Source organism: Typopeltis vanoorti, chromosome 22 (assembly GCF_054136105.1).
Source record: "Typopeltis vanoorti isolate ZY-2024b chromosome 22, IOZ_Tvanoo_1.0, whole genome shotgun sequence".
Taxonomy (NCBI): Eukaryota; Metazoa; Arthropoda; class Arachnida; order Uropygi; family Thelyphonidae; genus Typopeltis; species Typopeltis vanoorti.
This window is the reverse complement of record NC_143570.1, coordinates 9,115,821-9,135,907: the sequence shown is the minus strand read 5'-3', so window position 1 is coordinate 9,135,907 and position 20,087 is coordinate 9,115,821. Positions and strand designations below refer to the sequence as shown.

The 20,087-nt window shown below is 36.9% G+C and overlaps 1 protein-coding gene and 1 pseudogene across 2 annotated transcripts in view; both read right to left on the bottom strand.

The window, feature by feature from the left end:
* The window catches only part of LOC150094147 (uncharacterized), a 387,756-nt gene extending 369,744 nt beyond the window's left edge, over window positions 1-18,012 (bottom strand). For both annotated transcript variants that reach the window (XM_090412301.1, XM_090412300.1), the window contains exon 1: window positions 17,784-18,012. The gene's annotated coding sequence lies outside the window, so the exon portion shown is untranslated. The remainder of the gene's footprint in view (window positions 1-17,783) is intronic.
* LOC150094148 (5S ribosomal RNA) lies at window positions 13,013-13,132 on the bottom strand (annotated as a pseudogene).
* Window positions 18,013-20,087: the final 2,075 nt, after the last annotated feature.

The following is a 20,087-nucleotide window of genomic DNA, read 5'->3' as shown; positions in this document are numbered from 1 at the left end:
AACATAACAAAACCAATGGGGGGGGGGAGATCCGTCCTGTTGAAAGATAACATTTGGTTGCATCTCCTGTAGCTGAGGAATGGCATGATTATTGAGCATGTCTAAGTACACATTTCCATTAATTTCTTTTTCAAGAAGGAAGAAAGGGCCAATCACTCGATCATGCATTAGTCCACACCACACATTGAGTTTTGGACTAGCTCGAATGTCTTCTCTTATTGCATGTGGGTTTTAAGATCCCCAGATCCTTACATTGTATCTGTTGACTACTCCAATCACGTGAAACGTTGCCTCATCAGAGAGACAAACACGCTGCAAAAAATCATTATCCTCGTCGATGCGGTTCAAGATGAGGTTAGCAAATTATTCACGCCTTGCCTTGGACGATCATCTGGCTTTATCTCCTGGACAATTTGGACTTTGTATGCAAAGTAACTGGAGATTTTGTTTTTGCTAGCAGCCGAACACGTTGGGCTTTTTCCTGTACTGAAGCCATTTTTAAAGAAAATCAGCAGCAGCGCTCTTGGTGGCAAAAGCAGTATACTGAAGATACCAGTATGGAAACTTTATGAGTGCCCAAGTTTATCTGCAACAAAATTTATTCAGTTAGTTTCATTGTTAAAATATTATAGCCAGTTGAAATCAGGGTAAACATTTGTGGACACCCTGTAGATCTTTAATTTCTCTTTAAAGTCAAGACTGTTTTTTTTAATATGAGGGCTAGTGTGGCCAGCGAGATCCCGAAAGATGATAAGAGAGAGATGTAGTTAAGTGGAAAGGCCAATAAAATCCACTACTGGGCGTAGTGGACTGCCATTCATATGTATTTTAGGGAGACCACAGAAACGAGGTGGACGAGCATGGTGAATTCGTAACTTCTCAACAGTAGTAGCATCCCACGATTGTACAGTTAAATGTATTGATTTGACTTGTGTGTGTGTGTGTTGCCATCTACAAAGAGCACATTACTACCTCTTTCCCATTCTGCCTTGATTAGAATAGAAGAACACCAGAACTATATTACATTTTTGGAATCCGACAAGTCTGACCCTACTGACACCAGGCATAGAGGTCTTTGGAACTAGAAAAAAACTTCTACGCATGATTTACGACCCTTTCCCTGACGATATCCACGTAACGTTGGATGAACTATATGGAATTTTATTCAAAAACCCCAATATATTTTGTGTTATTACGTGTTAAGCCGTGAAAGTAATTTAAATATGTCAAATACACGTTTCATCAATAAAACTTTTTTTTTGTTTTATTTAATATTTCAGGCAAAAAATTGGAAAAAATTAAAATAACTTCTCTCCTTTCATTACTCTATCCTGTCTCCTTTATAGTAACGAACTATATACTGAAAATAAATAAGTGTAAAGCATAATAAATTATGTACCAATTATATATAACATATCACTCCAAAGAATCTTAAAATTATTTTTACCGTATGACTAACTTCCTCCAGACTTTATGCAACGATTGTCCTTCGCATCGTTTATTTTGAAACTAATGGCTAGCCAGTTCCTACATTAGAGGAAAGTCACACAAAAATATGATTACTCATGGTTACTCTGATGCTCAGCACGTAGTTCAAATTTATTTATATTTTGACGCAATAATTCTGCAAATAACAATCACCAACGAGCACAAACTTCTTTAGTTAACATTCATATTTACTATTATAATTGTGGGATTTGTTTTGATCTATTTCGAATCGATTCTATGTACAGTATGAGTTGCCGTGCCTAATCCTCCCGAACCCTTGCAAAAAAAAAAAAAAGCAATTTCTGTCATCCTTTTCTTTGATTGGAAAGATCTAGGTTTGAATCCCAGGTAGGATGTAAAGAACCATTAGAAAGACTTTTCAGTTGAAAATGAGCTAAGTCTCAAAAGGAGGTAGCAGGGTTTTTCCTCCTGCCAAACAGCCATAAAATATATGCAATTAATCGGAATAATAGGCCTCGTAGTTGATTCAGCCATGATTCAAAATAAGCCAAAGGACATTTTCTTACCGAGTTAAACTGGTTCTGCAGCTGACTGATTTGGATTTATAGCCGAAACAACTCGGACTATGAGGCCAGTGTATTATATCTGTTAACTGCATGCGTTCTAATGGCCGGTTTGTGTTTCGCATCAACTTCTCCAGGGCCAGAAACACAGATGAGGGAGTTAAGATTCATCCTGCTACTGTCTCAGATTATCGCAAAATGACAAAAATGCTGGACAATTCCAAATTGCCCTTCCACATCTTCACACTAGCAAGCGAGAAAAATCTTAAAGCGGTCATTAGAGGGGTTGCCAAGAGCATCACAACAGATGAGGTCACTGCCGACCTCATCAGTCAAGGACTTACCCCAATCAAAGTTAGCAGAATGCTGAGATCTGACAAAAGGCCATGCCTTTAGTACTAGTAGAAATCAGCAACATCCAGAAAAGGATATATGAAGTGACAGATATATGCAGGCTCAAAATTATAACTGAGCCTCTAAGGAAAAGGGCATCGGCAGGCCAATGCCATAAATGCCAAAAGTTTGGATATGCCCAAAATTTGTGCAGAGCAGCCTACAGATGCCTAAAATGTGGTGAAGGACACCAGACCAGCTCCTGCACCAAGCCAAGAACTACACCTGCCCGTTGTGCTAATTGTAGAAGACCTCACCCTACAAATTACAAGGGGTGCCTTTTCCATCCAAAAAATCGTGGGTCAACAAGAGTGAACCCTGCTCCCCCACATAATGACACCATAAGCAACTAAGAAGGTTGCCCTCCTGTTCGAAATACCTCACCTTCAGCAACACAAGAAGGTGCATGTCCTTCATTCATGACCAAAACATACACAGAGGTGGCACGAAATCAGATTCCTTCATCTCAAGGGTAAACAAGCTCCAACTTAACATCAGTTCTTACTGCTTCTCTTGCCACTGCAGGAATTCAGCAAAGCAAGCTCCTCACCATCTTCCAGAAAGAAATTCCATCTAGAAACCCAATCCATACTGACAGCTCTATACAATGTATAAAAAATTCAAACCAAACTCACTAATGATAATAGCATGGAATGCTAATGGGCTGTTAAACGAAATCCTTGAACTGCAAGAGTTCTCTCAGATACAATACTGATATAGTCTTAGTTAATGAAACACATCTTAGGACAGCTAATTGCCTTGAATTACAGGGCTTCGAGATGTATAAAACAGACAGACTTACTGCCGGCATAGGAAGCACACCCGTATACATCAAAAATTATTTAAGTCATAATGTCCTGACCAACCCACAAACCAAGAACTTTGATATAACAGGTATTGAAGTTCATACTAACAATACCAGCAACATCAAAATCATTGCTGCATACAACCCACCCAGCATCCCACTGTTGGCATCTGATTTGGATTCCATTCTCGGTTCTACTGACTCCATTATCATGGCTGGAGATTTCAATGTCAAACACACAGCTTGGTTCAGCTCCACAATCAACAATAAAGATCGTACACTAAACAATTACTCAACCCAAAACTCAATAGTCATAGCCAGATCTACAGAGCCAACTCATCACAGCCCAGTTGGAAGCTCAGATGTACTTGACATAGTCATCCTCAGAAACATTAGATACCAGTATCAGCTGGAAACACTAAATGAACTGTCTTCCGACCACAACCCCATCCTGCTTGAGCTCAGTACACTCGAGCAACTCACTCCTCCGCACTCATTTATACCTTGGGACAAACTCTCTAGAATTCTCCCAGAGCACATCAGTCCGGCCCCTGTTGTTCACAATAAAGAGGAGATAGACGTTGCTGTAAACAATCTAACCAGTCAAATCAAAAAAGCAATAAATTCAGTTACCCAAACTACAGTCTTGCACCCGATCAGTCAAATCCCTGAGGAAATCATGGACCCTAATAAGAGCAAAAAACAAAGCTCAAAAAAGATACCACAACACAAGAGCCCCACAAGATAAAACTATACTGAACAGATTAAATCGGCAAGTCTGTGAAGCTTTTCAAAAGCACCAAATCCTTGATTGGGAAACAAAATTGACTAATCTAAATCCAGAGGACAACTCCATCTGGAAATTCTTGAGATCTCTTCACACAAAAAGGCAACTTTACCCCAATACAGACCAAGAAGGGAGTAGCCCACACTGACAAAGAAAAAGCAGAGGCTGTAATAGACAACTTGGAAACACAATGTAACCCCTCTTATGAAAATTTAAACATCAACCTTATCTACAAAATTCACCAATGTGTCAAGCAAGTCTTAAGACAATGAAAGGACAATTCAGAACCTATCACACCTACTTCTCCAGCAGAAATATCAAATATTATAGCCCATCTGAACAACAAAAAGCTCCAGGTCCAGATGGCATCACCAACAGAATAATCAAATTACCCAGAAAAGCTATAATTCATTTAGTCAATAGAATCAATGCTACCCTCAGATTTCAGCACTTTCCCACAACCTGGAAGATTGTCGACATCATCCCTATCAAAAAAGATTGCAAAGGACCCCCCCACAACTCCCAGAAAGCTACAGACCTATCAGCCTTCTACCCTGTCTTGGTAAGGTCGCTGAAAAAGTTATACTCACAAGGCTTCAATCTGAAAGGGACAAGTTAGGAATCATTCCAAACGAGCAATTTGCATTCCGTAAAGACCATAATACTGTACAACAGATACACAGACTGATTGAGCAAATCACAAAAGGCTACAATTGGAACCTCCATACAGCTATAGTCTTCATAGATGTTGCAAAGGCTTTTGACAGGTGTGTGGCATCAGGGCCTGCTATATAAAGTTACAGAATTCAACCTGCCAATTAAGCTAATAAAAATAATAGATGCATACCTCAAAGACAGATTTATGCAAGTCAAAATAAATGAAATCGCATCAACTAGATGCAACATCCTGGCTGGTGTTGCTCAGCTCTCTCTCTCTCTCTCTCTCTCTCTCTTGGCCCCCCTTTTATTTTCAATTTACATAGCTGACATTCCCAAAAACCCTAGATAAATGCAGAGCGGTGCCTGCATTATATGCAAACACCGCTCTACTAGCAAGATCACTCGGCCTCTGACTGGCAATCAATGGGCTCCAAAGCAATATTCATATACTAGAAAAGTGGCTGATGGACTGGAAGATTCAAGTAACCCCCCCCCCCCAAAAAAAGTACAGCTAAGTTTTCCAAAAAGAAGGTCCAGAGCAAGAAAGACTTACACCTATTAGGAGTCAAGATTGCATGGCAGATCGAAGTTAAATACATGATACTTGACAAAAAACTTAAATTCAACAATCATATAAAACACACTGGCTCGAAGACATCTAAAGCAATCATGGAACTCTACCCCATGATCAACAGAAGAAGCAAGCTGGATGTATGTAACCAACTACTTATATATAAGATGGTAATAAGCCCAGTTATCACTTACGCATCTCCTGCTTGGAGCCATACCTCGAATACAAATATTCAAAAACTACAGAGGATACAGAACAAATGCCTGAGAATGATTCTGGATGCCCCATGGTTCATAAAAAACTCCCAGATTCACAGAGAAGTCAATATTCCTTATATTTCCTCCTTTCTCCACAATCTAGCAGAAAAGTTCTTCATCAAGGCAAGTAATCATCCAAACCAGCTGATCAAACAAGCTTCGGACTACAACGAAATAGAATACTACAAATATAAAAGACCCAAATCAATCTTATGCTCAGCTGAATGTAGCTAATCTCAACGCCCTCACAGGGCGAGTCTAGAGCTCAATAACACTCCACTCAAAGAACTTCCCTCACAGACAAAGGGGAATATGAAAAGCATTAGTGCTTCATCCATCAAACCAGCAATGTTCTGTGTGGTATAATATATAATATAGTGGGTCTGGCTCCCACTGATGAGACCTTAATAAAAATCAAAACTAGTCTAAGTAGTGGCCCTTCCCATAATGCATAGCATTATAAATGTCCATAAGGACACGTACATTGCATTATGGGATACTAAGGTAATTAACATGAAGTCATTAGCCTCTACACAAGTAGCCCAGCCGTGATGTTATTTCACATGCAAATCTTTATTTACTTATACTTGGATAAAGGATTAAACCAATATAATTTCTTGGCATCTTTAATTTATAATATAACCAAGTGAAAAAAAAAAAAACTTTCAAAAATCCTTCCTTCATCCTCAAGCACTTCCATAGCGCAATCAGAAAAACAACATGACATTGTGCCCCTCAATTGGAAAAAACCTGAATTCAATTCCCACCATGGTGAGAGAAATCTTTATATGGGTTTTTCAATTGAAGGTGAGTTAGCCAACCTCATATGGAGGTAGCAGGGTTTTTTCTCCTGCAAACTCAATTTTTCATTCCCCATAAAGGTAAATCAGTCTGGAGAACACACACACACACACACACACACAATTTATAAAATACTATTACTGGTAGATAGAATTTGTGTTTGATGGTAGTAGTAGTATTACTGTGTACCTGGAGATTGAGTTGTAATGACAGCAAGTTGTATGTAATTGGATGATTAAATAGGGATGATGGTAAGATGCGTGTATTGAAGTAGAGCATCCTCCCACAATAAGTCCTTCAATGCCTTGGAGGTGTCAAGTAATAACAGATAATAATATTGAAAAATCTGAATAGTTAGCTTACTTAAGTATATATAACAGGTGTCCTGTTTAACAACTAAACTTGAGCAGCTAATGTGGAAGACATAGGCTTTGGACTATGTCTCTAAAAGACATAGCCTAAAGATACCAGCATAAAAAAGAAACAATGGACCACCATCTGTTATAAAAGATGATCTGAGGCACTGTTGGGTCTAAATATGTCTCCATAAAAGTAGAAATAATAAAATCATAAAATCTAGATTTCTGTATTTCTGAAATGAACTTCAGAAATTAATTCAGAAGTGAAAAACTACATCCCATAATGAATGAAACTTCTTTGATTCACTTTGTTTTAAGTGGATTTTTAACAGCACAGTTTCAAGAATAATAGGACATTGTCCTTTCATTGGAAAAGACCTTAGTCTGAATTCTCATCATGAGGTGAAGAATCTTTATAACTCACTGAAGATGAGTTAGTCTGTCTCATATGAAGGTAGCAGGAGTTTTTTTCCTCCTGGAAACTCAGGTTTCTCCTCTGGTAAAACAGCCATATTATTATTATTATTATTATTATTATTATTATTATTATTATTTCAGGCAACTCCAGGGAGTCCTTAGACTCATCGAGGGAGGCCCTAAACATCATGTCCACACAACTATTCGACATTCTCACAGTATCTATCATACCTTGCCTTGAACTCGCTCACTGTCATAGCACCCACAACAGACTCTGGCAGCTTATTCCACTCATTTACCACTCTAAAAGTAAAGAACCCAGCTCTAACACCCCTGCTAACCAGACTCTTGCCCAGCATCCATAGGTGTCCCCTAATTCTCCCACCACCAGTCATAATCTCAAAAATATTCCCTGAATTAATCCTATAGAATCCTTTTAGCAATTTGAATGTCTCAATCATATCTCCCCTTTTCCGCCTATCAACTAGTTTCTGCAACCCACAAATCTTCAACCTGTTCTCATATGGTTCATTCCATAGACCTGCTATCATCTTAGTCACTTGCCTCTGGATCCTCTCCACCTCCTCCCCATCAAAAAGGAACTGAGGTGACCAAATATGGGCACAGTAGTCGAGATGAGGTCTTATCAGGGCTCGGTACAGAGGTACAATAACTTGCTTGTCTCTGCTTGTGAGGTATTTTTCAACAACTGAGTGAGTTGATGAGCTGATTTAGCTACTTTTGCAATGTGCCCCCCTAAACTTCATCTCCCTATCCACCAACACTCCCATATCCCTGGCCTCATCAATCTCTTGAAGTACAGTTCCACCAATGTGGTATACAGCTGCTAATCTTTTCACCCCAAAATGCATAACCTTACATTTTGTCACATTAAATTGACATCCATTCTCCTTAGCCCAGAACTCCAATCTATCTAAGTCATCCTGCAGGACTTTGACATCTTCTGCATTCACTATCGCCCTACCCAACTTTGCATCATCAGCGAACAAATGAACTGTTCCACTTAGATCCTTCCCTATATCGTTAATGAACAGATTAAACAGGAGTGGTCCAAGAACAGAACCCTGCGGCACTCCACTAGTCACAGGCCGTCTTTTGGACTCTACTCCTGAATAAACTACTCTTTGATATCTCTCCGTCAACCACCCACCTATCTCACCAACCCTATATCCATTCCCATATGTTGTAGTTTACGGATTAGAATTCCATGTGGTATCCTGTCAAACACTTTTGCCAGGTCCAGCAGTATCACCGCAAACCCATTTCCCTTATCCAGTTCTGCCGTCACCTTGTTATAAAACTTGAGCAAGTTACTGAGGCATGATCTACCCTTCACAAAGCCATGCTGTCCCCTGTATGGTATCTCATTTTCATCAATCCATTCCTGTATTTTTCCCTTGACTACTTTCTCCAAGACTCCTGATATGCTGATCGGTCGGTAATTTGCCACCATAGTCTTGGATCCTCCTTTATGCAGTGAAACTATTTTCCGCTCTTTCCACGTCTTCGGGACTAAACCAGACCCAAGACTCAGATTAAACAACATGGTCAAGGGCACTGATAATTCCTTAGCCGCTTCATGCAAGACCCGTGCCGGTATACCATCGAATCCCACAGATGTATTCACATTAAGGTTCTGTAATAGACTATTCACTTCCACTTCTTTCATCACAATTCCCGTATAAACTAATGGTTCCTTCATTTTTTCAATGTCACCACCTGGATGATATACTTTTGCAAAGTGCGCGCTCAGTAACTCCGCTCAGTTGCTCGTCTAGTCAAAGCTACCTTGGTTTGCTCGGTTGTAGAAGCTTCCAGGTCCTCGCTGCAGCACTGTGATTTCATGTGCGCATAGCCATTTCCGCTCCCTTCACGTCACCTTAAACACAAGGCCATATGGCCATATGCCATATTATCCAGAGAATAAACACAATTAACAGACAAAAATATGTATGGTGCAGATGGGGGATTGTGTAGATGAAGACAATGTAATCATATCATGATGTGTAATGTAGAATGACCTCCCATAGTGAATCTATGGAGATGTCATAAAATAATTTATTTTAAAAACATGGATAAAAACATTAGTGGATAGAAGACTAAGGGAGGGGAGGGGTGATGTGCCAGCCCGGTTGGCCAAGTGGTTAGTGTATCCGCTCTCCAGCCAAAAGGCTGCTTGTTCGAATCCCGCCATGGGCATGGATGTTTGTGATTGTCTGTGAAAATACTAGTGGTGACGATAGGCAATAGATGGCATTGGTGTAGTTGTAGTTCATTGTAGTTGGTGGATTGAGTGGTAGAGACACAGAGTTGTAGAGTAGGTGTCCTCCCTCGATGAGTCTTTGGACTACCCTGGAGGTATCATGTAATAATAATGAAATATTTAAGATGTTGAGCGGTATTTACTAGATTAACACTAGGGAGATTTTTCATATGGCAGAACAAACGGAAGGAACAAGGACGGGAGGTATCTCTGGAATTTGCCAGTGGTGAATTCTCCATGCTTGCTATGCAAGCTCATTAATTGAGAAAGAAGTAGTATTTATTTGTTAATAAATGCATGCATTTATAAGCATTCCATTTAGGCTTTTATTTTTGTAGACAGAAGACGTCTTAAGATTGCGTGGCAATAATTGAGCTTTGTGTTGTGTATCGAAGGCCGATGCTTGCTCGTCTAGTCAAAGCTACCTTGGTTTGCTCAGTTGTAGGAGCTTCCAGGTCCTCGCTGCAGCACTGTGATTTCATGCACTCATAGCCATTTCCGCTCCCTTCACGTCACCTTAAACACAAGGCCATATGCAGTCAAAGTAGCTCTAGCCAGTGAACTTCAGCAAGCCTTTACAAGTGTGCGTGTTGCTTGGGAAAATTAAGTTACGATCAACTTTTTATGACGATGTTATTGACCAGTTCATAAAGAAGAACCATAGGATAGAATTTGTATTCAAGTAGCTAAATTGAAAAAGATAGAATATCATTTGTAAAATAAATGTTGTATTTACATGATTAAATGTACATACATTTCTAAATAAATAGTTTTAAATGGTCAGTAATTCATTATTCCGTGAATCAGACTTGAATCATACCTGTCAATCCCTGAATGATAACAAGAGCAAGTGTGAATTTAAAGACCAGCATTCGCCCCTGGAATTTGCAAAAGGAAGTAGTAACGTAAGGAACAAGTTTTTTGCATGAAGGATGGCAGAAGTATAGAATGCATTACCTGAGAGGGTAGTGACAGCACAAACAGTGAATGAATTTCAGGAGTAGTATGATGGCCTATGTTGTCTAAGGCAGACCTTCCACAATTGAATCATATGACCCACCCATAGAGGTCTGGAATAATAATAAGTTTGGTACATTAATACCATGGACAGAATAAGAATTTGATAACCTGGAAACCCTGGACTAGAGACTAAACATGAAATTTTTTCAAGTTGTTATATTATGTATTTTAGCATGTCTATTTATATATTCAAGAATTTTTCAGGCCTGCAGGATTAGGTCTCACACCAGGCAACCAAAATCACAGATATGCACTGCCTCAACATTCATGTAACAGTGAGATCAAAGCACACTGTATGCTGGGTGAAGAGCAGAGATGCTACTCAATATTCACCATAAAAGCATGTTTTCTCACATGCTTTTATGGTGAATGTTACGTTCACCAAAACCTCAACTTAGTAACTTTCAGTATTGTCTCATGTTTCTTCTGTTCATTTTTTTTATTATTAAGTTCATTAACATTTTTCATATTTTGGAAAGGATTTTTTCCTCATCTAGAACTGCATGTTGCATTTATTTTTTTTAAATGAAAATGGTGTTTTAATTTTAATTTATGATTATCACATTATTATTTCATCTGCATTTTGACTTCTCTTAGAGTGAAAGTGAATACTTCAGAAATGAATTAAAAAAAAAAAAAGAAAAGAAAAAAGCTTTTTGTATCAAAATCAGCCTGGTTGGCGAATCCGCTCTCCAGCCAAAAGGCTGCGGGTTCGAATCCCACTGTGGGCATGGATGTTTGTGATTATCTGTGAAAATACTAGTGGTGGTGGTAGTTAGAGGTAGATGGCGTTGGTGTTAGATGATGAAGGTTGGCAGAGTAGTAAGACGAAGAGTTGTAGGGTAGATGCCCTCCCTCGATGAGTCTTTGGACTCCCTGGAGGTGTGATGTAATAATAATAATAATAAAATGCATGTCTCCATTTCTCCCACCACACACACACACATTACAATTTTAGTGAAAGGAATCTAATCTCAGGATTAGACACACACTAGATGGAAAGTCCTTCCAGGATTGTAATCATAAATAACATTGCTCTCTGAAGCTTAATCATTTGTGTTATATGCTGTGTTTTGTGTGTGTGAATGACTGTAGCTCCAAAAGCAGAGATAAGATAATGCACTTAATCCATGCATTTCCCTTCTCACGGCAAATTTATTCCCCTTCTTCAAATACAACTTAGACATTAAACTACACATCCAAATAGCAATCTTTATATGCTCACTCCTCCTCCTAAAGATGCTTTCATCTTAGTACAATACATGTATATATTATTTCTACTGTGTGTGTGTGTGTGTGTGAGAGTGAGAGAGAGAGAGAGAAAAGTTGACTAACTTGAAGGCATGTCAGCCCTCAAATTGGTCAATTTTGGAAAACAGAAAGAGTTAATATCCGCTTAAGAATATAAGATGCAATCTTATATATTATTTGTATGGCAAATCTGGACTTGTGGATGCTTTAGAACACTCCTTAGACATAATGTAAACTGTTTGTGAATTTTTCTTGCTGCTAAAACATTTCACCAATCCTCAATAATTGTGGCTGTATCAGTTACATGCATTATTATTACTTTATTATTATTATTATTATTATTACGTAACACCTCCAGGGAGTCCAAAGACTCATCGAGGGAGGGCACCTATTCTACAGCTCTCCATCTCCACCAACCACAACTACCTTCATCATCTACACAGGGCTGTCCAAAACACAGCCTGCCGGCTGCATGTGGCCTGTGGTGCGATTTTGTGCGGTCCGCCTGTGGGTTTTGATTTTCACAAATGAAAAAATAAAATACCAATCTGAACCAAATGGATATTAGATATTTTAATTCTATCACTAATCGATAATCTCGATGTTGGTTATTTTATTTGGTGTCTTTACATCACTACATACCCACGTGTTTTTCAAATATGATGTGTCAAAAAAGGATTCCTACACTGTTTTGTACTAACGCACATGCTCTGGGCACTCGCTGGGAACGTGAGCCCACAATTAGTGTTGTTCGTTTGTTCAGTTATTGACATTGTATCGCTGCTGCTCACTAAATTACTAGATACGCATTGGATGTGGCTCTCGGATAAAATCTTTTTTTAATGCGGCCCTCGGATTAACTAAGGTTGGACAACCCTGATCTACACCAAAGCCATCTACCGCCGACCACCACCACTAGTATTTTCACAGACAATCACAAACATCCATGCTCACAGTGGGATTCGAACCCACAGCCTTTTGGCTTGAGAGTGGATATGCTAACTACTCAGCCAACCAGGCCACCAACTACAACAAATCGCAACTACCATCATCATCTACACCAATGCCATCCTACATCTGTGGGATTCGAACCCGCAGCCTTTTTTGGCTAGAGAGCATATATGCTAACCACTCAGCCAACCAGGCCAGCAAAAAAAAATTGATGGAGGACACCTACTCTACAGCTCTGTCTCCACCATTCAACCCACCAACTACAACAAATCACAACTACCATCATCATCTACACCAATGCCATCTACTGCCCACCACCATCACTACTAGTATTTTTCACAGACAATCATACACATTCATGCCCATGGCTGGATTCGAACTCACAGCCTTTTGGGTTGAAAAGTGGATGCGCTAACCACTCGGCCAACCAGGCCGGCTAATTAATGCTAGCAGCACCCAGGGTTCCCAGGTGGTCACCCTCCCAAATACTAGCTGGGATCAGGTTTGGCTTAACTTCAGTGATCAAACAAGAACTGGTGTTTTCAAACTGATCTGGCCACTGACAAATTACATACCACTACTAATGAGACATGCAATTCATCATGGGTAAGCACTCCATATTTGCAGTATACAACTGACCCAACTCCATTCTACCAATTGTGAACTGTTTATTTATTTTTAGCTGTTTTAGCACAATATGAATGTCCATTTCATACATGGTTGTTCTGTATGTAATTCAAGGTGCCAAGTTCAAGTCCTAAATTAAGCCATTGCTAGCTGATTTAGAAGAAACTGGATAAATGGTAGGCATTAACAAAAATTTCAAAAGGAGATTTGAAGTTTGTAAGAAAATTTTATTAATAAAATTTTCTCATGAGTTACTCATGTAACCTATATATAAATTTGTAATTATGCAGTGTGTCAATATGATGTATTACATTTTTTTTTAAAGACAATATAGTACTTCTCAAATCTGTTCATGAAGCTCCTCTATTTTCTAGTTAGTATAATATAATAAGTTTATTGTGGTCAGCAACACGCCTGAGACTTACAATTATGAAATAGGCATTAACAATTCAATATTAAAGCAGAAATAATTCTGTTGCTTAAATTAACTGGGGCAACATGTAAGATAAAATATCCTAAGAACTTGAGAGAGAGACGAACTATTTTAAAATGATAAGTTGGATATGAATTTAAAAACAACACATTAAACTGTAAAAGATTTACATTTGAAAATATCTGGAGAAATAAAATAAAAACACAAGAATGAATGAATAAAGATGGGTGATACTTCAGAATCATCCATGTTGATTCATTCATTCTTGTCTTGTATTTTTTTTTTTTTTTATCAAGTTGTTCTTAAATTCATATCTATTTATCCTTTTAAATCATTCAGTCTCTCACTTAAGTTCTTAGGATATTTTATCTTATTTACATATTGTTCCAATTAACTGAAGCAATTAGAATTATTATATATACAAAAATGTTTTGAGAAGATAGTAACAGTACAAAGAATACCGCATTTCCACCTGAAGAATAATTCCAAGGTATGATATTATTCAAAATGTACATTATTTGATTTATTTCTGATTTAATATCAGCTTTAAAAAAAAAATCAGCTAACACCTTTTATTCCCTTATACAGAGTAGGCGAGGCAGTTTTAGCACTATCTAACTTTTTTTATGATTTAATATTAAATTGTTAATGCTCACTTCATAATTAAGTCTACAGGGCTAAGCCAACAAGCTAAACACTGGGGAATGCTCCTAAACACAACAAGCTTGTTATTATATTCATTTAATATACTATTAATTATCAAAAACTTGCAAATTAATTCTAAGGAATTAATTATTATACAACACTAATTAAACATTCTACCTATAATAAATAAATATTCTGCAATACATCATTTATATAAAAGGAAGATGCAGTACAATTATTTAAATAAGTTGTTGTACCTTATTTTTTTTCTGTCCTATTGGATAAACAATAACTGACTAACGTTAAATTCAAAGTAGCTTAAGCTAAAAATATAACAAGCTGGAAATCATCAACATACCAAGAACCTTGCCCCACACATCTCCTGTTTCACAATTACAGCAATTGGTTTGCTCTTGGCACATTCCCAATGGTGGATATATATGTGCACAAATAAAAAAAGAAATAAAATAAACTCCCTGCTACCTACTAACAACCAAGGAGATCTGTAATGTTTCAATCTCTCTCCCTTTTTTGTTAAACTGGTAAAGTGCTAAAAAGTGTGGAGAAGGGGCATTTCAACATAATGACATAAAAGGATTCTTATTCTGTACTAGAAAAATTGAAAAAGTGAAGGTCAGCTGGTTATAGTTGTGCTTCTTGCTCTTGCATTAGTAAACAGTACATAACATTTGTCCCTTAGGCCTATATATAGCTACATCACTTATTAACTATCTCATTCCAATTAGTAACTTGCAACACACCAGCCATCCCACTATTTCTCCCAATTTCTCTCTTTTAAACTTTCTAATCATCCATTTTTCCAGTTAATGCCTTTTTTTGCTTCAACATTATTTCATACTCTCATCACAACACCTTTTTTTACCTGACATTCTCACCCTCACAGACCAACAATCTCTCAAACTCCACATTCTAAACGCATTAAAATCCATCCCACTGATACAATTTCACTTTTCTACCAAATTCATTCTCTACACTGAGATAATGCAAATATAAGTACTTTTTTTTATATTTCTGTTTCAAACCATTTATATCTCTCTTCAAAACCATGCACAATATCAAAAGCAGGCTATTTCCATATAAGGTAATGCTTGGACTGAGCACTTAGTTTCTCTTTCTCTCTCTCTCTCTCTTTTTTTTAGTGCTTTCACATTAAATAATATCACAAACTGAAGCAGGAATATAATACACATCTTATATTTCAATGAATATCAAAAAATTATAACAATAATAATATAAATTATAAAGAAAAAATAAAATTCTTTACACATAATTCTGTGTAAGTCAATCAGGTGCATATTCATCTACTACAAATCTACATGATTGGCATCAAGTTATATGGTTTTCCTCCAGTCACAAAAGTCCATAAGTTAATATTATTAGTTGCAATAATATTAGTTATCTATATAACTGAATTTAACTATTTCATTTTCCATCATCCAGTATTAAACTACTATTCCTGCTTATTGGAGATCTGAAATGGCCTGGAAAAGTATACCACATCTGGTCTCTGGAGCAGAGCTTCTCGATTATCTAATTCTTAACCCACCTAAAAGACCTGCACTAAAATGCAAGAGGTTATAACCAGGGCCGGCCTTCTCTATAAAGGAGCCAGGGTGCAAGAAACCTTTTGGGGCCCTGAAATATTTTTCAAAGGTAAAAATTAAAGGATTCGAAATAAACGTATTGTAAATAAATTCGAAATAAACGTATCTGCAAATGATTTTGGCACAGAAAAACAAAAAAATACGTTTCCGCAAATGTGTACCGACTGTGCCCACTCGATCGTGGGGCCCGGGTGCATTGCACCCACTACACCTCCGAGATGGCCGGCACTGGCTCTTGGTGGGATTCACATCTACATTCATATATATATATATATATATATATATATATATATATATATATACCCTATAGTTATAAAATGATAAGCCTTTTTATGTAACGTTTTTTGTCAAGTTATTTGAAAGTTTTGAAACTCAGGGGCTACCCTGAGTGTCGAGTCTTCAAAATTCGAGTCATCAGAATTCAAGAACTGGCCTACCAGTCCGGAACTCGGGGAGTTGGGCGCCGCAGGCGCCTGGGGAGAGGATCCCCTTTCGAGTTTTCAAAATTCGAGTCATCGGAATTCAAGAATCGGCCTACCAGTCCGGAACTCGGGGGAGTTGGGCGCCGTAGGCGTCAGGGAGGAGGAGCCCCCCCCCCTAGTGTATATATATAGAGAGAGGATAGATTATGCTTTGCAAAACGAAGCGACAAATTTTGATATAACATGCCAAGTACCAGGTTTGAATTTTCCTCACTCCATATCTAAATTCAGTACTATGTTGCATTATATATATATACAAATCGCTCACTGACTGCAATAGTGGCATAAACCGAAAAATTCGTATGATTCTAACATAATCAAAATTAGTTAACAAAATTAAAATTAGTTTCTTTAGAATTTAAGAAACTAATTTTAAGATTGTATTAACTCGAAAATTAAGAATTTTGAGGTTAATTCCTCTTAATTCCCGTACCGCCCAAACTCCGGAGAAAGCTATAGGAGAAAGTGAATATCACGTAAAGATATCCGATTCTCCCCTTCCAGTCACTCATCCCGCAACAGCTTTCACTTAAAACTCGAGACATACTGAAACCATTGCGTTTTCGCTGAACTTTGTGGGTTTTCCCTCTCCTCGCCACAGTGTACTGTTTATTTATTTATTATTTCATATATTTTATTTAAACCCCCTTTAGTCTTAATCTCCTATTACGGATGTATTAGACGTTGAGACTATTCAATCTCCTATTATATCCGTAAAAAATAAATAAAATAAAGAATAAATATTAACCAGCAGAAAAGTTAGTGATTGGATTAATAATAGAATGTAAATGTAACAATAATAACGAAAAACCGAGAAACGACATCAGTTGTTTAATTAGGTGATTTTAATTAGTCCGCCAGTCAGTCTAAAACGGGCCGTAATTGAATTGTGTGTAAACGGGCTGGCATCGGTAAGCAGCTACATATTATTGTTATCTATATTTTAACAGCGCTCTTCCAGGGCTTCACAGCTGTTCATACAGAATGACTCCCTCAGCACACAGGAGACAGACCTGCGAGAGTGAAGAGGAGACCAAAATCCCCAAGTATATTCGCATCGAATAACTGAACTAATTTGAAAGTCGTTTATAATGATCCGATTAATAAAGAAATAAAATAGATCACTCGCAAAATATAATATGCATATTTCAACTGGTTACGCTAAAACTATTTAAATAATAACTTGGAAACAGAATAAATAATGAAAATGAGTCTATATATAATCAGAAATGTATCTACATATTTCAGATGGTCCCAGCATTTATAACAGTAAAAATTATGTTCGCACAATTCTCATGTAACGGACAAATTTTGTTACTTTCAAATATGCATTTAATTATTCAAATGAAATTCTTCATAAACACACATCTTCAGTACTCACCTAAAATAAAGTAAATACTAACCTTAATTTTTACCAACTACAATCGGGAAGAAAACCTGTGCTCTATGACTAAACAAGAGAGGATACTATGCCCATAAAAACAATCGTCGTTTTGCTTCCAGTTATGACATTCCTTATCGGAACTCTGATCCAGAATAAAATGCGGAGCCTTTCCTTAAGATAATTTTTTCAGAGAAGATATAAAATTCTGTAAGATAAAATAGGCGATAAAACTCATAACAAACAGCTGACATCACTAAGAACAAATAGCAACTGAAACAAGATACATGTGCACTTTCTCCAGTTCGCAAAGAAAACAAAACGCCTGCCACCTAGTGATCAATTCATATACTAATACTTCTCATTTAGCGAAAGGAATAAGATCGATAAAGGCTTATCAATTAATAACTTAAAGACAACAAATGAAATTAATATGTGAAAAGCTATCTTGTATAAAGTAGACTAATTCACAGTTACCATCGTCCTGTTTTTTATTTTTGTAACGGGACTATTCTTGTACCGTTTTCATAATATTTTGATAAAATAAATACGGGACAGCAATATCTCATTTTTTCATCCATATTTAAATTTAAAGTATCCCTTATGCTTTAAATGTATTTGAAGAATGTGACGCATGCACCATCATAAATTAATTAAATTTGTTACGATAACAGCAATGCAAACTAGCACAATCTGCTGGTTTTTTTTTTTTTTTTTTTTAATGAAAATAATGCTATTGCATGAACCAGCACACTCGGCGAATGGATAGTCATCCTCCAACCAAGAAGCTATAGATTCACTGAAGCATGCATGTTAGTGTAGGTGGTGGACCATTTTCTTTTCCCACTGTGAGACTACCAACGTCCTGTTTCTTGGAAGTTTGAAATGTCAGCTTGAAAACGTACAATGATCTCCATAGAATGGGACCGGGAATATCCAAACTTAATTTATCTTATTTTAAAATACAATTTTTTTTTTTTTTGTTTTTTTTTCGTAAAACTTTAAAAACAAGATGTTATAGTTTTAAAAACAAATGTGTAGCTGTATGTAAAAGTTAGCAGTTGCAATGGGCCCCAAATCTAGAGGGACCATGTTCAGAGAATAAATACACAAATTACTCGATTTCTTATGTATAATATTTATATTTAATGTAGATAAAAAAATCAGCTGACGCCTTTTATTCCCTTATAGGGAGTAGGCTGGGCCCTTTAAGCCATATCTAAGTTTAGGAGCTGAATGGGCAGTTCATAATTCTAAGCGAAAATAAATTTTTTTCAGTTAGAATTATTTTCTAATTTAATTTAATTTTAATTTTAATTAGAATTATCGAAAATAATAAAAGATAAAATGGTAGTATATGAGCTGAAAATTTTTATTTTCTAAAATCAAAAAAGTTATGTGCAATGGTAAAAACTTAATTAATTAAAATTAATTATATATATATATATATATATATATATATATATATATATTAGGGGCGAATATTCCGGGTGTGCTAGGTGTGCGGTGCTCATCCACGAAATATCAGTATCACTGATATTATATTTTTGTATTTATTCCCTTAAAGACTCCCCTAATTGCTTGCAGACTTCGTGAGATTCCTAAAATTAAACATAACATACTAATGCTTCATTGCTCTCTTCACCAGGATGATGATGCATTAGTGCTTCATGAAGAGGGCACTTTTTCGATGAGTAAACATTGCGTCACATTCGCGTGAATAGCCCAGGTGTGCTTTCAAAATGCATACACCTTTGCACTCTTTGAAAATATGTAAATAGGGCGCAGTGGGTCAAATTCTTAGCTTTGTAGTATTTTTAAACCTGCTGAGAAGACATGGCTAGGTGAGCTAAAATTTTGACCTCACTCAACACCTAGCGTCTGTGATTGGTTATTGTGTCAACCTATCCATTTGAACGTTGTCATTTGTCATGAGTTGAGTGCTTTTCGTATCCGATCTATATTACGAACAGTTGTTACACATGTTTTCTGGATCTGAAAATTTGAAAGTGGATGTTAGAAGAAAAATGCTAATTGTTTCTTTTGCTTGTGCAGTATAGCATCTGTTGGGGTTGCAAAGTTTTTTTAACGATATGTAGAGAGACATTTTTATTCTAGTCATCGGAAATAACAGACAATAAAAAATATATATTCCTGAATAAAAATGAATATTCTGTGTGTTATAAGACGTTGTTGATCTACAACAAAATACCAGCATATGTGAGATTGATGACAGAAGAACCGCTGATACTAAAAAAATGAATTAAGGATTCCTGAAAGTGTGGATAATGCTAATAATCATCGGATGTTATGTATACTGAGTCTC